Source organism: Mycteria americana, chromosome 2 (genome assembly GCF_035582795.1).
Source record: "Mycteria americana isolate JAX WOST 10 ecotype Jacksonville Zoo and Gardens chromosome 2, USCA_MyAme_1.0, whole genome shotgun sequence".
Classification (NCBI taxonomy): domain Eukaryota; kingdom Metazoa; phylum Chordata; class Aves; order Ciconiiformes; family Ciconiidae; genus Mycteria; species Mycteria americana.
In genome coordinates, this window is record NC_134366.1 from 139,525,099 (window position 1) to 139,542,013 (window position 16,915).

The window sequence follows — 16,915 nt, forward strand, 5'->3', positions numbered from 1 at the left end:
GCCCAAAAAGCAGCTTTGCAGCAAAACCAGAATAGGCTTAGGGTCAAAAGACTACTTCTAACTTTCAAGGGCTGCTGAAGCAAAATGGTTCCTCAGTGAGTGGCTGTGAGATTGCTCCTATCATTTTATAGCACTGAATTTATAGTATTTATTATATCTGTCATCTATAACATTGAACTTTATGGTATTGAATTTGAACATAAGGCAACTGCTCTTGTACAAGGATTTATTGAGGATTCTGATCATAAGAAACTTTCAAGTCACATTTTTCCAGACTGGCTGTCATAGGACAACATCCTTTGAATTGCTTTGCAAAATACAACAGCAACGCACAATAACAAGACTGTTGCCAGAACTGGTGTGTTAAGTATGTGGCTTTTGAGCTTCACCTGGTTTCAACAATTCTTCATAATTCATGTCTTTGTACATACATGAGCCAGTTGAATTTAATTTAAAAATAAAATATAATCTGTATGTTTGTAGAGTGTTAATTGAACTCCATATGACTCGGACAAACACATGACATTGTCATAAAAATAATCATCATTAGGGAGACTTCTGGAAGAATTTCAGCCACTGGACATATTTCTAGCATTTCTAAAATTTCCAGCATTATTTATCTGAGAATGAAAGAAAAATAATGAATGATTCTCGTTGGAACAGTATTTGCCGAAAATTATTTCTGTCAGATCATATAGAAATAAACTGACTAGTTCATTAAGAAATCGGATATTCATACTGAAATAACACTGAATATACAACAATGCTGCTTCATAAGTGTTGGAGCAAGAACTCATTAAATTGGATGAATACTATCCTCAGCATTGATTTTTCAGTTCAGTCAGGGAAACATCCCATAGAATTGTTTAAAAATAAATCATTAAAAAAGCTTCTTAACAACAAATTAGTAAAATGTGTTTGTTACTTTAAACCCTCACTAGAATACACCTAATTGCATAATGTATCTAGTTATGTAAAATTTAATCTCTCCAATCCCAGTAGTATTTCTAGCAAGGTAAAATTAAAGGTAATTGCCACAGTAGGTGATGTTGGATCTAATTTGAAAGTCGTAGTGTCCAGCGGAAGTATTTAATATGTCATGGATTGCAGACAGGACATAATTAACTCTCTCATAGTTTCCTCTGATCATTGTTTCCAAATGTGACAGTCCAGGGATATAAATACATTTGACCCAGCAAAATTATTAACCCACACTCAGGAACAACGTATGTTGAAGTTTTTGCAACTCCTTTAAAAAGACTTTAGAAGAGTCCTTTTTTCCTTTAAAAAATCACATTGCTAAGCTCTTCTTTTTGTAATTATATGCTAATCAGTCATGACCCTTATATGAGAACATATACAAGCGCAGACAGCCACGGAAATTGAAAGGAAATGGATTTTAAGCGGATAAGAGTATGCAGTGGTTTATTCAATATGCAAAGCTGTGCTCCCCTGACCCAGTCATGAAGCGCTGAGTTTCTGTAACAAGTTGGCTTAACTCAAAGGCTCGGGCTTGGTAACCTGAGGGGTGCATTGTCACAAATTAAAAATGAGGCTGAAACAGTAGGATTAGATATGTGTATAAATAAAAATGGGCTTAATTGCTTCAGAGGGTCCCAGGTGAAGGATCAAAACTCTGTATTGCTAACAACAGGCCAGGAAAATACTCATGCTGCAGTCATTTGAAGCGGGTTATCCTGGTCAGTGTCAAAGAGAAACAAAGTCCTGGTACTACTGACCTCTTTTAAATTACAAATCTCATGTCCTGCACATTACCAAAGCATTTCTGGCTAAGTTACCAATGTAGGTGAAGAGAAATTCAGATTTAGTTTGGAAAAATACATGTAGCAAGCTGTGCCTGTCCCTGCCAGTACCATTTTTGCATGTTTATGTCTCAATTGTTTTACTACTATGTGTCAGGGACACTGAGTGCCTCTTCGCCCTTCCTTCCCCCATGAAAATCTACACTTGAAATCATCTCAGTATCCAAGCCATTAAGAGGAGTAAATATATCATTAGGAGCAAGGGATAGGCAGATACAGAGGCAGTGGAGGATGCTGTAATCTGCTTGTGGGCACGCCACAGTCAGAATTTATTCTAAGACAATGTATCAGATCATTTGATAAATACTGTTACAACTGAGCTATAAAACCTGAGGGGTTTATGCATCTAAACCACTTTATTTTTCTTAGTGTTTGCTTTTATAACTGTCTCTTCTTGCTGCCTATGTAACCATCTACTACATTTTTTAAGCTTGCCAAGTCTTTGCCTTCAGTGCTGCTTCAGTTGTTATTTAAAAATGTGGGCTGTAAAAAGGATAAAATAAACTGATGTATGTGCCGAAGTCTCATGTGCCAGAGGGCATGAAAAGAAATACTCAGCGAATAAATTTCCATAAATGATTGTGTGTGTTAGCATGCTCGTCTTGCATCTAAGATGTCAAGCCTTTAAAATCACTATGTCTGAGAAGTTACAATTACAGAGATAACCCAAAGAAAACCTTACATTTAGTTTTCAGTGCTCTTAACAGCCTTCTAGAAACTATGATTAGTGGGGGACAGAAGCACTGACCCAGGGTAATTATTTCTCCTGTGCGTCTCATTTATCCAAAAGGCAATAGACAGACAGAAGAGAGGTTTTTTTGGCAGTCAGATGTTCATGATTTTTTCTATTGTACACTGAGATCACAGCTAAAATGAAGAGAGTCAGAGGAATACTCAGAAATGAACCACAGCAGAAACTGCCGGAGAAGTTGGTAAATAATTCCTGTGCTAATACCTTCTGCCTTCTCCTCAACTGCTGCGAGCTCGATGCCATAAACATGCAGCAAGCCTCTCATTAATGCTCACTGCTGGCTAGGATTTCTCATGACCTCAACTGAAACACAGCTCACAGAGAAAGCGGCCGGCCTTCAGCTCTCACTGCGGTCTGTAATAAAGTGACTCCTTTGGATTTTGACTTCAAAAGACTATCAGTACATTTTGCTACTAGCAACCTGCCATTACAAAAATTACACAAGTATCTCTTTCTTTTGGCCAGATCGTTCAGATTCTTTGATTCCTACTTTTTGTCCTCGTATATATGCATGTAAGCATGCACACAACTCTGCTAATGCTTGGAATTTGTTACATTCTTTTCCCTTTATAGTTAGACATTAAATATTGTATCTTATGAACTTCTCGCAGAAGATACTTGACCTTTCAGAAGGCAGGACTGTATGTATATGATAATAATGGCAAGCCCAGCTTTATTTAACTGGTAGGTATTCTAAAAATAAAATGTTATATGTTGGTTTCTGCTGGTTTTTTTACTCCCTTGCTTTCCCCTCACTTTAGATCATTAAAATTAAGTAAATTATTTCAACTCTTTATAGGCATTTTAACTTTCCTGCTGGCAGCTCCATAACACTTGATTGCAACTATTGCAGAAAAGTGATTTTTCTTCATATCCACATTATTTTGTAGGAACACCTTTTTGTTTCTGTATGTTACTACATGTATATACATAAAATACATTCACAAAATATATATACACACATGTGTGTTCATGTGTATAAATAAAAAACATTTAAACATATATATGACTGTGTGTATTTCTGTACATACATCTATGTTTTCATTTATAAAATCTCAGTGTTGAGACTGTTTCCAGTTGATAGTGTCCACTGGCCAAAGGAATGAGCTATTTTTCCAATGGATTAGCAAGCTTAAAAGAGTACTCTGGCTGTAAGTGGTAGATCCATTTCAAGCTTTAGAGTATTCCACTGTGTCTATAACATGAGTCGTAGTGAGAGACAGACTGAGATGAGAAAGTGAGGTAATTCACGTGCCATTTTGCAACATCATACGATATTTTCCTTTTTTGGCTTGTTTTTAAGGACAGGCAGGCATTCCCTGTCAATCTCATGCAAATAACTCCAATGCATACATACATGAGCAATAATCTTGCTATTTTTGTCACTTGAGTAATGCCATCAATGTAACTGAGAACTGAAGTGGAGATGGCACATTGCTAGAAACAAATCCCTATGGCCAAGGGCTCCAGTGGAAGTTCCTTGTTTGGCGTCCTCATTAGCAAAAATATTAAGCAACTCCATTCATTTAACATGCAATGACAAAAACAGCCCCCTGTGCGAAGATCAGAGTGAATCTATAGAGGGATTAAATAAACCATGGTGGAGCTGTAACACAGTTTCTTTAAATAACGTTGGGAACATGTTTAGAAACTGCTGTGCTGCATGCACATAAATCTTCCCTGTACAGTTACCAGGTCAAGATCTCTGCCTACAGATTCCAGACAAAAAAGGTTTTGCAAATAGTCTCCGCTTATTATTGCAAGCATTTGTAGGACTGCCATCACAGTATCAGCCGAACGTATCTAGCATAAAAAAATGGTGCTGATCTTCCAAATGTTGGGGGAAAAGCAACACCTATTTTTTCATTCTGCTTGGTTTTATATACGTTTCCAATAGCAGACTCCCTCTTTTGGCAGGTCCGTGATTCAGATCTCCCTCCTAAAACTGAAGAACAGAGAGCATTTCACTCAGCACAGGGCTTGACGTAGACACAAACTTGATTTCAAGTGCTTAAGTATTATCAAGCATGTACGTAGAAAGGCATTTAGTCAATAACTTAGATGCCTGAGGTGCCAGCCAGGCCTAAATACAAGAAAATGTAGTGATGGAACCAGTAACTCACATGCTCAAGAGAGGACCCTTGAACACCGGTGGCAGGGCTGTCTGGACAGAAGTGCTCCTAGAGTCTGGGGAGGCTGGAAGGGAAGCACAGGAGGAACGCAGCACCACGAAAGTGGTCGGGGGAAGGAAGGAGAGAGCCTCCAAGGCCCTCCTCCATGGATTTGTTCTGAGTTTTATCCAGTGACCATCAACGATGAAATGCACGAGCAGGCCAGGGAAGGAGAAATCCTGTGAGCTGATTTATGTAGCCCAGCATCCAACGCCATGGCTGTTGAGAATTGCAGTCCTGCAGCCTCTCTCTCCTCACACAGTCTATCTGGAAATTAGCAGTTTAGCAGTATGAAACCCATTCCCAGCTGGGGCTGTAGCTTGGTCAGTACAGCAGAGCTGGATGGCACGAGCCCTGTGTCTCTTTGATGAATGCCTACTGCCTTCCTGAGGAAGGATGTAAGCATGTAGTTAAGTACTTTCCAGAAATTTGTGTATGATTAGATTTCAGATACTGAATAATTTATTCCTCATCTTTGCATGTAAACATTCTTAAAAGCTTTTTGATTAGTTATTTGGGATATATTTAATAAATGGGCCAGACTGACAAATCTGGAAAATAACTGAAGAACAGATAGATACGGATCTTAACGAAGTAAGCTGCTCTGACTGTGGTTTGAACAAGCACAAACTGTGCTCCCATGGTCTTAAGAGAGAAGCAGAAAGCATCCATTGTGAAGAAGCATTTCCTTGGGGAACGGGCGCTCTTTTTTCTCCAGGCTTTGGCCTTTTTCTAATTATCACTAATTGTGCTAGTGACCTGATTTAGTGCCTTCTCTGCTAACAGCTGGACTTCATTCTTCCTTCTGAAGCCTGAAGTTTCATAGATGAAATCACAATATTGCTAAGCTGGCTATTTGCAGCACGTTCCCCAGTAACAAAGATCATTTGAAATCTACCATAGGTCCTGGGAAGGGCTGGATTCTGCAGCTCCTATGAAAGTGCAGACTATGCCACTTGGTACAGACTTAAAAAATGAACTATGAGAGTCCAGAACCGCGTGTCACTTCTGTAAAGGTATGGCAGACTGTCTGGCACTCATCATTTTCCTTTCCTTCACCTAGGCCTTTGACACTTCTACTCCCAGCGTTAGTCTAAAATGATGCAACATAAGGCATCAGCCAAGAATAGCTTCAGAAAAACAGCCATTTTTGGAAGCTATTTTAAGATTGCTTTGCAAACCCAAACACTTTAAAGGCAACATAAACTGTGGTTGTCCTGTATATCACTGGGAAATAGAAAACATACACCGATGCCTCCCTAAATAGAAATATTTTTATGATGCTTCAATATTTTAGTTCCTATCAGCATCATTTTCTTTCTACTTCTTTTGTAGTCTATTTTGATAACCCTTTTAAAAGCATTTTAAAGCAAAAGTTTTCTTTAGAAAAATTGTTTTTCCTGTTTTCATGGAAAACAATCTATTTGGATACTATGATCATACCTCAAGCTTTTACTTTAGCTTTAGCACGTGATCCCTGGTGAATCCCGGTGTGACGGAGCTCTCACGTTGCCTCTGCCAACCACAAGAAATGCCTTGTGCTTTTGAGATGATTAATTTCCAGCAAGTCAGGTTTGCCTGTTATTTTTGAGGAAAGGCCAGGGCAAAGAAACGAATCTTTGAACCCACTGAGAGAAAATAAGTCCTGATCTCTCCAAGAAATAGTTCTCTGTTTTGGCAAATGAAGCAGAACAAGTGTTGCCAGTCGCTCAGGAACCTTGTGCTGTGACCAGGTTCCCCTGTGATGCCACAGTTCACTTTTCCAGGTTTGTTTCATTGGACAAATGTGGTACATTTTCTTCCCTATTTGCGGCAAATTTTGTCCCTGATAGACAGACAATACCAGAGACTATGAATGTCCTCTGCCTTCACAGGAGCGTGTAAAAGGAAAATACTGTTTTCTTCTCCCATGAAATGATACTAGGTCATGATGATCTTTTCTTTCGATGTGGCAAAATCCATGGTGACCATCTCTATATCTGCCAGGAGCTGATTTGGCATATGTTCACTTGCTGTTGTCACTTCCCTCTCCAACATACCATCCATGTGGTTACCAGGTAACACGCATTGCTAGGCATTTGCATTAAGCATCGATGCTTGTCATGTTTTTTAAACTGGGTTTTTAAAAATAACCAAGGTTAAAATAGGATTGTGTTATGGCTGGGAATCTTCAGATTCATTCTAGTGACTTGTCAGGATATCAGCAGTGTAAAATCCATCTGTTGACAAAAATATTACTGTTTAATAAGCATGGGGCCAAATCCTTGTGGATGCAGCTGATTTCGGTGTTGATAGCTAGAAACAATTTGATATAGTGCCATATGACAACATAAGGCATTATTCTCCTCCTCACTTGAAAAGAATAATGGGCCAAATTCAAGTCTGGTTTCAGAAGTGAAAATCTGAAGTTATTGGAATGGATTTTGTGTATTTTGCAGATGCATTATGTCCATTAGCAAAAAATATTAATCGCCTCCCACAGAGGAAGTAGCACGCTTCAAGTTCTCTCCCAAAACATGATCCATGATGATGTGAATGCTAGAGTCAACTGGAAATTTTCATTGACAATTTTAGGGAAAATCTTCTTTTCTGAACATCATCTTTCACAATTTTGTGTGGAAAATTATGACTTTCAGTCAAAACCAGAAGATCAACAAAGCAATGAAAAACCATACTTAGGAGATCTCATATGCCTGTGTTTTTGGAAAGCGGGGCAACCCATGATGCACTGTGAAAGCTAATTCACTTGAGTAGTTCAGCAAGATGGGAGGTTGGAGACATTTTATGGGAAGTGGAGTCCATCTAGCCAGACTTTTTGCTATGGCTGAGACAATACGTCTGAATGGTGTGTTTGAACCACAACTTCCATACGGCTTTTCAAAATTAGGCATTTTTGTGTCCACATCAAAAGACTTTGAGATGCCAAAAAAAAAAAAAAAAGATATTGCCTCAAAAAAAAGTTGTTAGATATATTTGAGTTCATTTTTTTTTAAGGTTATCATGCAGAAAATTTGCTATGTCTTCTAATCTATGTATCATTTTTGGTATAAAAATCTTACTGATTTTGAAGGGAAACAATGATAAATGGGTTTTTTGGCTGAGCTTTAGGAGGGCCACAGATGAACTGGTTCCCGATAATGCGAGAGAGAACGTTGCTAATCAGTCAATGCAGAATTGCACCTCCTAAAACCTCTAGCGTTTTAGCCTTAACTTTTGAGAGCTGGCATTAAATAAAACACACTCAGAAGCATAATGCTTCATAAAACTCTTCTGTGTCTTACACACATGTTGTAGATTTTATCTTCAGTTTGCTATTCAAACATGTAAGTTTTCAATCTTTTTTCATTTTTCTTCTGGGATTTTATTGTATAGCATAAAGAATTAGCCATCTTCCAGATATGTTAATCACTAGCACTTCTATGGTTTCTTCTTCCAGTGCCAATTGGAGGCATTTTTATATAAACAAGATGTGAGTTTTTTCCTTCCAAAGTAATATTTGCATCTCCCAGATGATAATTTGGAGTGTCAGTTTACTCACTCACTGTTAATAGATATATTTGCAATGACTTCAGCACAAACCAGATAAAGCCCAGAAAAATATGAACTGCAATGAGTGGTTGATGATGTTTTTCTACCGCCATGGTATCAGGTGGTGATGCAATTACTCGGTGAGAGTTCATTTTCATATTTGGTCCCTGGCTGTGCCTTCAAAATGCTTCAGTACATTAAAGCATGTGTGTGTTAAAATAAGAAAACTATTTGTGGAAGTGACAATCATGAAAAGAAGAAGCAGGTGTAAATAAACTATTCTTTAAACTCATGGCCTGCTTGAGTAACAATAGGATGGAGTTACTTGTTACTAATCACAATGTGTGTGTGTGTGTGTGTGTGGTGGGGAGATGAGGAAACGCTAAAGAAAATAGTTAAAATGCAGGCAGGTATTCATCTTGAGACAAATTTCTCCAAAGCTGGGAATGCCCTAATGCCCTTCCATTGCTTGTGTGTAACTGGTACTGAGAAATTATTCTGAATGGGTGGTGTGATGACATTTTCATTCTGTGGTTTCATTGATGGCCTCTCTTCAGCTGCATGTGGAAAATGGAGTGGTTATTCCAGCTCACGAGCCGCTCAAGGGAATGTCAGAATTCACTGGGTCTTAATTACTGTGCTGCTTCCCTACAGATTGCTCTTGTTATTGGTTCATTTAGATTGTAGTATCTCCCATGGCACTTCTTGTACTTTGCTATTTCCAAGCACCACAGATGATGTATCAAAGGAAGTGCTAGGAAACTGCATTTGTCTCCAGACAAAGATTTCTGTGCAAACATTTGCATTTCCAGTTTGCAAGAGGAAATCAAGTATTTTGAAGAGCTCCAAGATCTTCCTTGGCGAACTGCTCTTCAGACGATACTAATAAATACCAATACTTATTGTAGGTGAAGTATTCAAATGAGACGACGATAAGGAGTGACAAGACAGCAAGCAAAAATATGACATTACTTGACCAGTCTCCTAGATGTGGAGTATCTCTAGAAATTACCAGTATTGTCAAAGTGTTATTCATGATACCATCAGAGAAGTTTGGTGCTTGGCACTTCTACGAACTATAAGGGACAGTTCCTTTTCCAAACTGCTTCAGATATATATAAACAAGGGAATCATATGTGTAGCTTATTTCTCCCAGTGAATTTGAATTTAAGGCTTATTCTATCTATCACAGATTTCAATTAATAGAACATTTGGACCCTTCATGAGGTATTGGCAGGCAAAAAGGAAAGTTCCTACTTAGAACAACTTTAAATTCAGTGACTGTAAGGAGATAATTTAGTGTCTTTCATGTACAAAGAAGACTTATTATTTCCTTTGGTTTGTAGTTATGTTTTTCCTCAAAGGCTTACGAATTCCATAAAGAAGCAGAGTTGCGTTTAATGGTAGTGCTCTCCCCTGAGGGAAGTAAACTGCTTCTGAAGGCTATGAGTAAAGCCTCAAAACAGTACTTATTTATGAAATGAATGAACAGTTATCAAAAGGTATGCACGTCCTGGTCATTTTAGGTGTACCAAATTTGCACACCTGACTTGCGAAACCAGATATATAAAAAGCATTGTGACTGAATTCAGCATTCAGACGTTACTGTGTGCCAATTCTACAATCTCTGCTTTCAGGCAGAAGTATGTATTGGAAACACATTAAATAACACAGAAAGGTCCAATATGATTACCACAGGAGTCATGGCAAAGTTACATTTGTACCAGCTGTAAAACCTGGTGGGGGAGAAATCCCTTCTGGCTGGTTTGGAGGATTGTGAGAACATTATCAGAGGGCTGTTATGGATGGGATATCTCTTGTGGGTTGCCAGCTTGCCAAAATGTTCCCAGGACATAAGCACAGCCAGTAGATGGATGGTGATGGCCAGATGGGGAGAAAGGCAGGGTGTCTATGCAAAGTCCTCAGATCCCAGGCTGAATTTAAATCTGACTTTTCTTGACAAGAATGACAAGGGAGGAAAGGTGGTGACAGCCATCAGATAAATCCCCCAAGGGACACAACAGGGCAGCTGACACTTTACTGGCATCTGCATGAAAGGAATGGGACCCTGAATATTTGGCTTCTTAATGACCCAGTCAAGAAGATTTACCACAAGAAGAAACTTTGTGTAAAGGAGTACTTAAATAAGGCTTGCAAGATCAGGGCCCTGATCACAGTCTGAATTTATGGATGCATTTTACAAATGTAGTTTCAGAAAAACTCTTACAGCTTGAGAGGTACTGAATAGTAATGTATTTATTTGTTTTTCTTGATATAATAGTTAATTGACAAAACACTCTGATGGCTGTCGTGTTTAGAGCCATCAGTGGTTAAGTTTCTGCGAAGCTTTAAAAGACAATAAAGGAGCCCACAGATCAGAATTTCTCTAGATTTTTTAAAGTAAACATCCATCCAATTTCAAATCTGGTGTACTTTCTTTGATAAAAAATGGATATAGATCACCAAGAAAATTGTCCCTTTGCGTCTATGTCTTCCCAGAAGGCTTTGATCACTGCACGATATCATGAGCCATTAATGTCACTATGGCATGAGTTAAGGACAATGTTTATCTTGAGCTCAGTTGCTATTACCAGCAAGTTTCACAATTTCAACAGTGATTCCTAGTGCAGTGTCACAAGGGTATGTTTGATGTCTTGACTTAATGGGTAGCTTCAATCGATGTTGTGCCATGTTTCACTAAACAGTAAGTCATTCACTTGATGTACTGAATTTTATTACAGGGACAACAGTCCAATAATCTGTCTCTTAGAATCTGAAAGCATGGTTTCCCTAGGCATTACCTCTTTCCTTTGGAAAAGAGCAAATATTCACTGCAACTAGGAAAAAGTATAACTTATGAAACATTTGAAGTTCATCTTCCTGTTTTCAAAGGAAAAAGAGGAAATGTCCATGGCAAAATATCTCCTTTATTGCAGCCTCCCTCCTAGGAATTACACAATATAACATACTGGGGGTGGGGGGTGATCCACAGAACCTTATTTGGAGGTATGCACCAATAATTCTCTCTAATTTATCATGTGATGGGAGTAACACAATAAGCACATCTTGCATTTTGATCTCCTTATGTCTTATACTGAGACAGCATTGTGAGTGCTATAAAGTGAACCCGAAAGGGAATTCTCCCACACTTTTGAGAAAATGAGCCATGAGCGTAGATGTACACCACCCAGCCTCTGCAAATTCAGCTGACTGCCTGCAATCTGATTTCAGGGTTTTAAAATGAGAGAAGGAGAAAATGTGTATAACTGTTCCCATGAAACTGCAGTAAAATGGTTAAAACCACACAAGCAAAGTGTAAGGTTTAGGCCTGCAACAATGGCCAAGGTGTTAAGACAAGACACAAATGTAACAAGAACAGCACCAAGGATGGCACATGTGCAAAGGTTCTGCCTTAGGTAAAGCAGTGACAGATTCCCCCAGGCCAATTCAAGTCAAAAAAGCAACAAAAGAAACTCTCCATCAACACATAAATGCCCGACTCCTGTTAATATATGTGAATGGGATGAGGAGATGCTGCTTCTGCGCATCAGCGGGAAAAAAAGGAATTTTGGTGATGCTTGGTGGATTATTTTTGCTACTCCTTTTTCTGTTTCAGAGAGAGGCTAATTTCCTGCTAAACTCCAAGAAGTAGCTATGAAAGATGATGGTGGAAATGATTCATTACTAACCTTGAACTCTTAGATTGTTTCACTAATGAAGTTGACATCTTTATCAGTACCTGCCATTTCACAGACTGCACCTATATTTGTGTGTAGATTACACATGTAAGGGCACAGAACTGATAGTGGAATTAATCAAATTATTCTGCTTTCAGACTAGAAAGATTCATTGCACAAATTAAACTCTCTGTAATTAAGCCTTTTTTCCATGTTGTGATATTGTCCATCCATTCTTCAGCTAATTGAGTGCAATAGTAGGGATCAAGATGCAGGTCTTAAAGGAGGTCCAAAAGTCCTAAGTGGTGCTAACATATCTCCTTCCTGAACACAAAAGGAAATTTAAAGCACCTATAACAGTTTAGGGGACACTTACAAAACACTTAGAAGGATCACAGGCCTGATTCAGTTCCTTCCTGTGATACCCAAACATTTCATGTATCATAAACCATATCATACATCATAAATACATATTCATGTATCTCAACTGTTTCATATATTAAAAAAAAAAATCCAGAGAATGGATTTCAAGTGGGCACTTCCTTCTAATCTACTAGTCACAGAAGTTTAATATTTGTGTAGATGCCCAGCTAAATATATTGAGCTCATTTCCCAGTTATGTCCAAGGAGTGCACTGCACGACTCTAGTAAAAGCAAGCATGAGCATGCCAGCATGAATTCTAGCAGCTGAAACCTCCATGCTTCCAGTCTCTACTAAGTTAGAGTTGCTAAGGCATACATACATTTATGTAGCTCATCAAAAGCTTCAAGGCACCTGTGACTCATCATGCTACACACATGTTCTCTGTCCCTCGGTGGTGTGTCTAGTGCCTGTCACAGTGCCCTAAGAGCCAGCATGACAGCCTTCTCTCGCTGGAAGCTGTCCCTGTGCTGTGTCTACCTCTGTCACACACAGAGTGGCTTTGAGCTGGCGGCCCGGCATGATGCAACTCAGGCGGAGCACAGCCCATGGCTCAGGCTCCGACTAATAAATTTTTGCACTGATTTAATGTTACATTGAACCAATATACTGGTACAGTTCATTAGACCGATAATGTAATAAGGAAGCTCAAAAGAGTCATAATGTATGTAATCTAGGAGGAGAGCCAGGTTGTACAGAATTGCTTATCTAAATATAGAAAACCATAACCCCTTTTTGTAGGTTGAAGTCCAGCAATGAGACTGGGCCAACTCAAGCAGCCTACAAAATTGAGTGTACCAAAAACATATTTACTAATGCAGTATAAGGAGGCTTTTTCTGCAGGAAGGCAGATGGATACATGTAACCATTAATCTTTAAAGAACTTAAGAAAATACATACATCCTTAATAATTGGATACTTCTAATGAACATCTGCCAATATAACATATTCAAAAAATCTTCTTGATTTAATACATGGTTATTGAAGCACTCTCGAAAGCTTAGAGAACCATTAATCATGACGGTGAACTTTAACTACATTTAATTAAGGTATTAATTTGTTCCAGTTTATATGCTCTGTCCTGCTCGTATAGTTCTCTACTTATAGGCACATTTCTTTCTAAAAACAAAACAGTTTAGCCAAGAAACCATTCAGGAAAATGACATGTTTTCATCACATTTAAAGCATTTAATTTGCAAAACTTGTATTAAAAGTAAGGCAGGCAAGTAATGCTTCTTATTTAGGAGTTTAGTCATGGTCTGATAAATGGTTTGATAGCTCCAATCTGACTAGCACCGGTAGCAGCCTCAGTTACAATGTGACAGTATCTGTTGTGCATAAGCAGCAGCGTATTATGCCGAGGACATTTTTGTTCACTGAAAATCAATTTAAATAAATACCGCATCACTTAAACTATGATTCGGTAAGATTTTGCTTTTGAGTCTCATTCTTATCTTGAAGCAGGGGCATAGTGTGGAACCAGCCTAGATTATAGCTGTGTGGTATATAAGATACCAGAGCTACGCCTCATACTGAAAGCTGTCCAGCCGTGTTCATGCACCTCAGCACTGTGGCTACAGCGATCCTAAGAGTTTCTCTGCTCTATGTGGATATACTCCTAGTGGAAATGAGGTGGTCTGTGCAGTAAGAGAAAGAAAACCAGTGCAGCCCCATCTCAGGTGAATGCAGGTGCTGTGAGGGATGGAGGGATGTGAAGGTTTCCTCACGCTGGACCCAGTCCTTACAACAGCCCAGTCCCAGATGTCTCGTAGCTCTCAATGCCAAATCCCTGCACACCAGCCAAATTAGATATGTAACTGCTCTTCTAGAGACCACTGGAGGCATTTCTGCTTTGTACCAGAAAGAAAAGCATGAGTGGCATTCAGCACATTTTTACTTAGAGATAATGTAGCAAACGGCAATTCTTCGAACACCAGAACCAATGAAGCCAAATTTCCTAAAGATCTGTGTCTGATAGTTAGCACTGAATCTAAATATTAAAGTTCATGAAAAGTCTTCTCTGTAACTTGGATATTTATAAGGGCTTCTCTGGGGTGAATTCGCTGGTGCCTGACAGCTCACACTGCAGCTTTTTCCATAGTTACAGATTTTTTTTTCCACTACCTGATGAAAACCACAAGATTTTCTCATAAAATTGGAACCAGCTGCTGCCTTAGGGCTTTTCACTCACTAAAGGATTATTCTGCTAAAAGGAGCTAAATAGAATAATGCAGATCTGCATTACTCTGAGTGAACCTGCTTAAAATATTCAGATGGTGAGAACCATTAGACATTTTCAATAGTAATAACTGAAAGAGAGAAAGTATTTTCTGGGAAGCATTCTCCTTATAAAGAGGTTCAAATGTTGCTCCAGTCATACTAAATAACCAGGAAATTAGAGGAGAAAAGGGCTGTGTACTTATTGAGGCATCCAACCAGAAGTCCAGTATTGTAGATTTTTACTTCAGCTAATCCACCTCTGTTTTCAACAAGTGTGGACTTTAAAATTACCTCTGGTTTACAGAATTAGAAACAGATCTTATTGCTCTGCTTCTTGGTCTGCTTGGGTTTACTTGTTATTTTAGAGAAAGTCAGTCTCTCATTGTGGGAGAAGAAAGAGATGAAGGTACTTTCCTACCTGACAAAAATTGCCAATTCATCTTCAGTTTATAGAATGGATGGTTACTCCTTTAAATGATGGCAGGAATTCCTTTGAATAATGGTCAAATTGTCTAAATAAGTGGTTCTTTGAGAGATAGAAACGTCCATTTGAGAATGCGTGCCAGGGGCTCACCCCGAATACCCTAACTTGATTGCACAAGTTCATGGCCTAATGGTTTCTTGCTTGGAAGGTCATAGCCATTCATCACTCTGAAGATACGGTTTGCAGTACCCATAGCAAAACCCACTTATTGTCAGAATCTCATGTTTGCCCGCAAAATAAAAGATTCAAATCCAAGAATCTGTTCTAATAGCTTAGCCACACTTTATGAAACACATCTGATATTAACATCTGTCTTTGAGAATAAAGGAGAGCATGTATTCACTATAACAGCCAGGAAAGCAGAAAAAAAGAGCTATATCCCCCCATGGCTTGTTTCTGTCCCTCCCTTCTGTGGCAGATCAAGCTAGCAGTGACTTGTCATAAGTCTCCTCCTTCTCCGCAGTCACGGTCTCCTTCTGCCTCAAGTGGACACACATTCTCTGTCGGGATGAGCTGAATCACTGGCATGGTCTTCTTATTCAGGTCTTCAATCCAGACTAATAACAAACATACCATTTTCTCTATCACAGGGTTTCTCTGCCTCATAATTTGCTTTGGCAGCAATGGTGTGGCATGTTAGGTACTCTTATGAACCTGGTCCTCACTCTTATAACCAGTGCACACAATAGTTGGAGGCAAAGCTAGCTATGTCCAACAGGAACTGCATGCTCACTACTAATACAACACAGCATATCTAATTTAACTTTTAAAGTAAATTTACATGGCTTCTTAGCAACAGACTTGCTAGAATCATTCAACAAATGCTTTGAACTTGTGATACAACTTATTTGCACAAATGCTTTCTCAATTAAAATCACAGTGATAATGGAGGTGGGTTCCCAATGGTGTGAATGCAGAGCAAAGGCAAGAGGATTGCTGCTTCATAGCTACATGCAGTATGCCGTGTGCATTTCTACTAGCATGTGTGACATCTAAGTACTGTGATTTATTATTGAAGGGTCAACAATGCAGACTACAGTATTTGCATTTGCAGCAGTTATTTTTACATAAATTTTATACTGGAAGAAAACATGCATTTGGCAAAATATATGGAAAAGGCCATAGACATGCAGATATTCATGTGTCATCCATGAATTAAAGCAGTTCCATGATGTCAGCTACAGCTGACTGGGCACACTTCAATGTGACGGGGAGTTTTTGATGGAAAATGGGTGGCGGAAAATTGAAGGATGGAAAACCAGGGTAATGACAACAGTTAGCAAAGCAGTGTATTGAATGAGCAACAACAGAACATTGGAATGATGGAGAGAAAAGTGGCAGAAAGCAGGGTGTTACAGAGCTGGGACCAAGTTGCCATCCTGAGTCTTTGGCAGGTTTGAGAATTGTCTGGTGAGGGAGCGAAATTATATCGTAAGACCCAATGCACTGCCATGATCCCAGAACACTATGCAAATAGCAAATATGAATAATGAACATCTAAAGCAAGAACTGTGCACCAGGCAAACAATTCATAAACTGGGATATTTGTCTAAGCCATTTGCAAGTAAATTCAATTAATAAGCAAATTAATAACAATCACACAAGTCTATTTGTGCATAAGTCACTCGCAAAGTATGGGGTCTGATTTCCTGCTACTTGCATCTTGAGCAGTCATCTCCATCCATGTAAAATGAATTTAATATTTTTCAAATCTGGTTTTGTAGGATTTCCCACCTTCTTCAAAGTCACTTTGAAGCAATACAAGCAAGTATTTAGATGGCAGTGAGCAAGAGGGTCCACTGAACACTTCTGCCTGCTCAGCTCTGCATATGACAGCTCA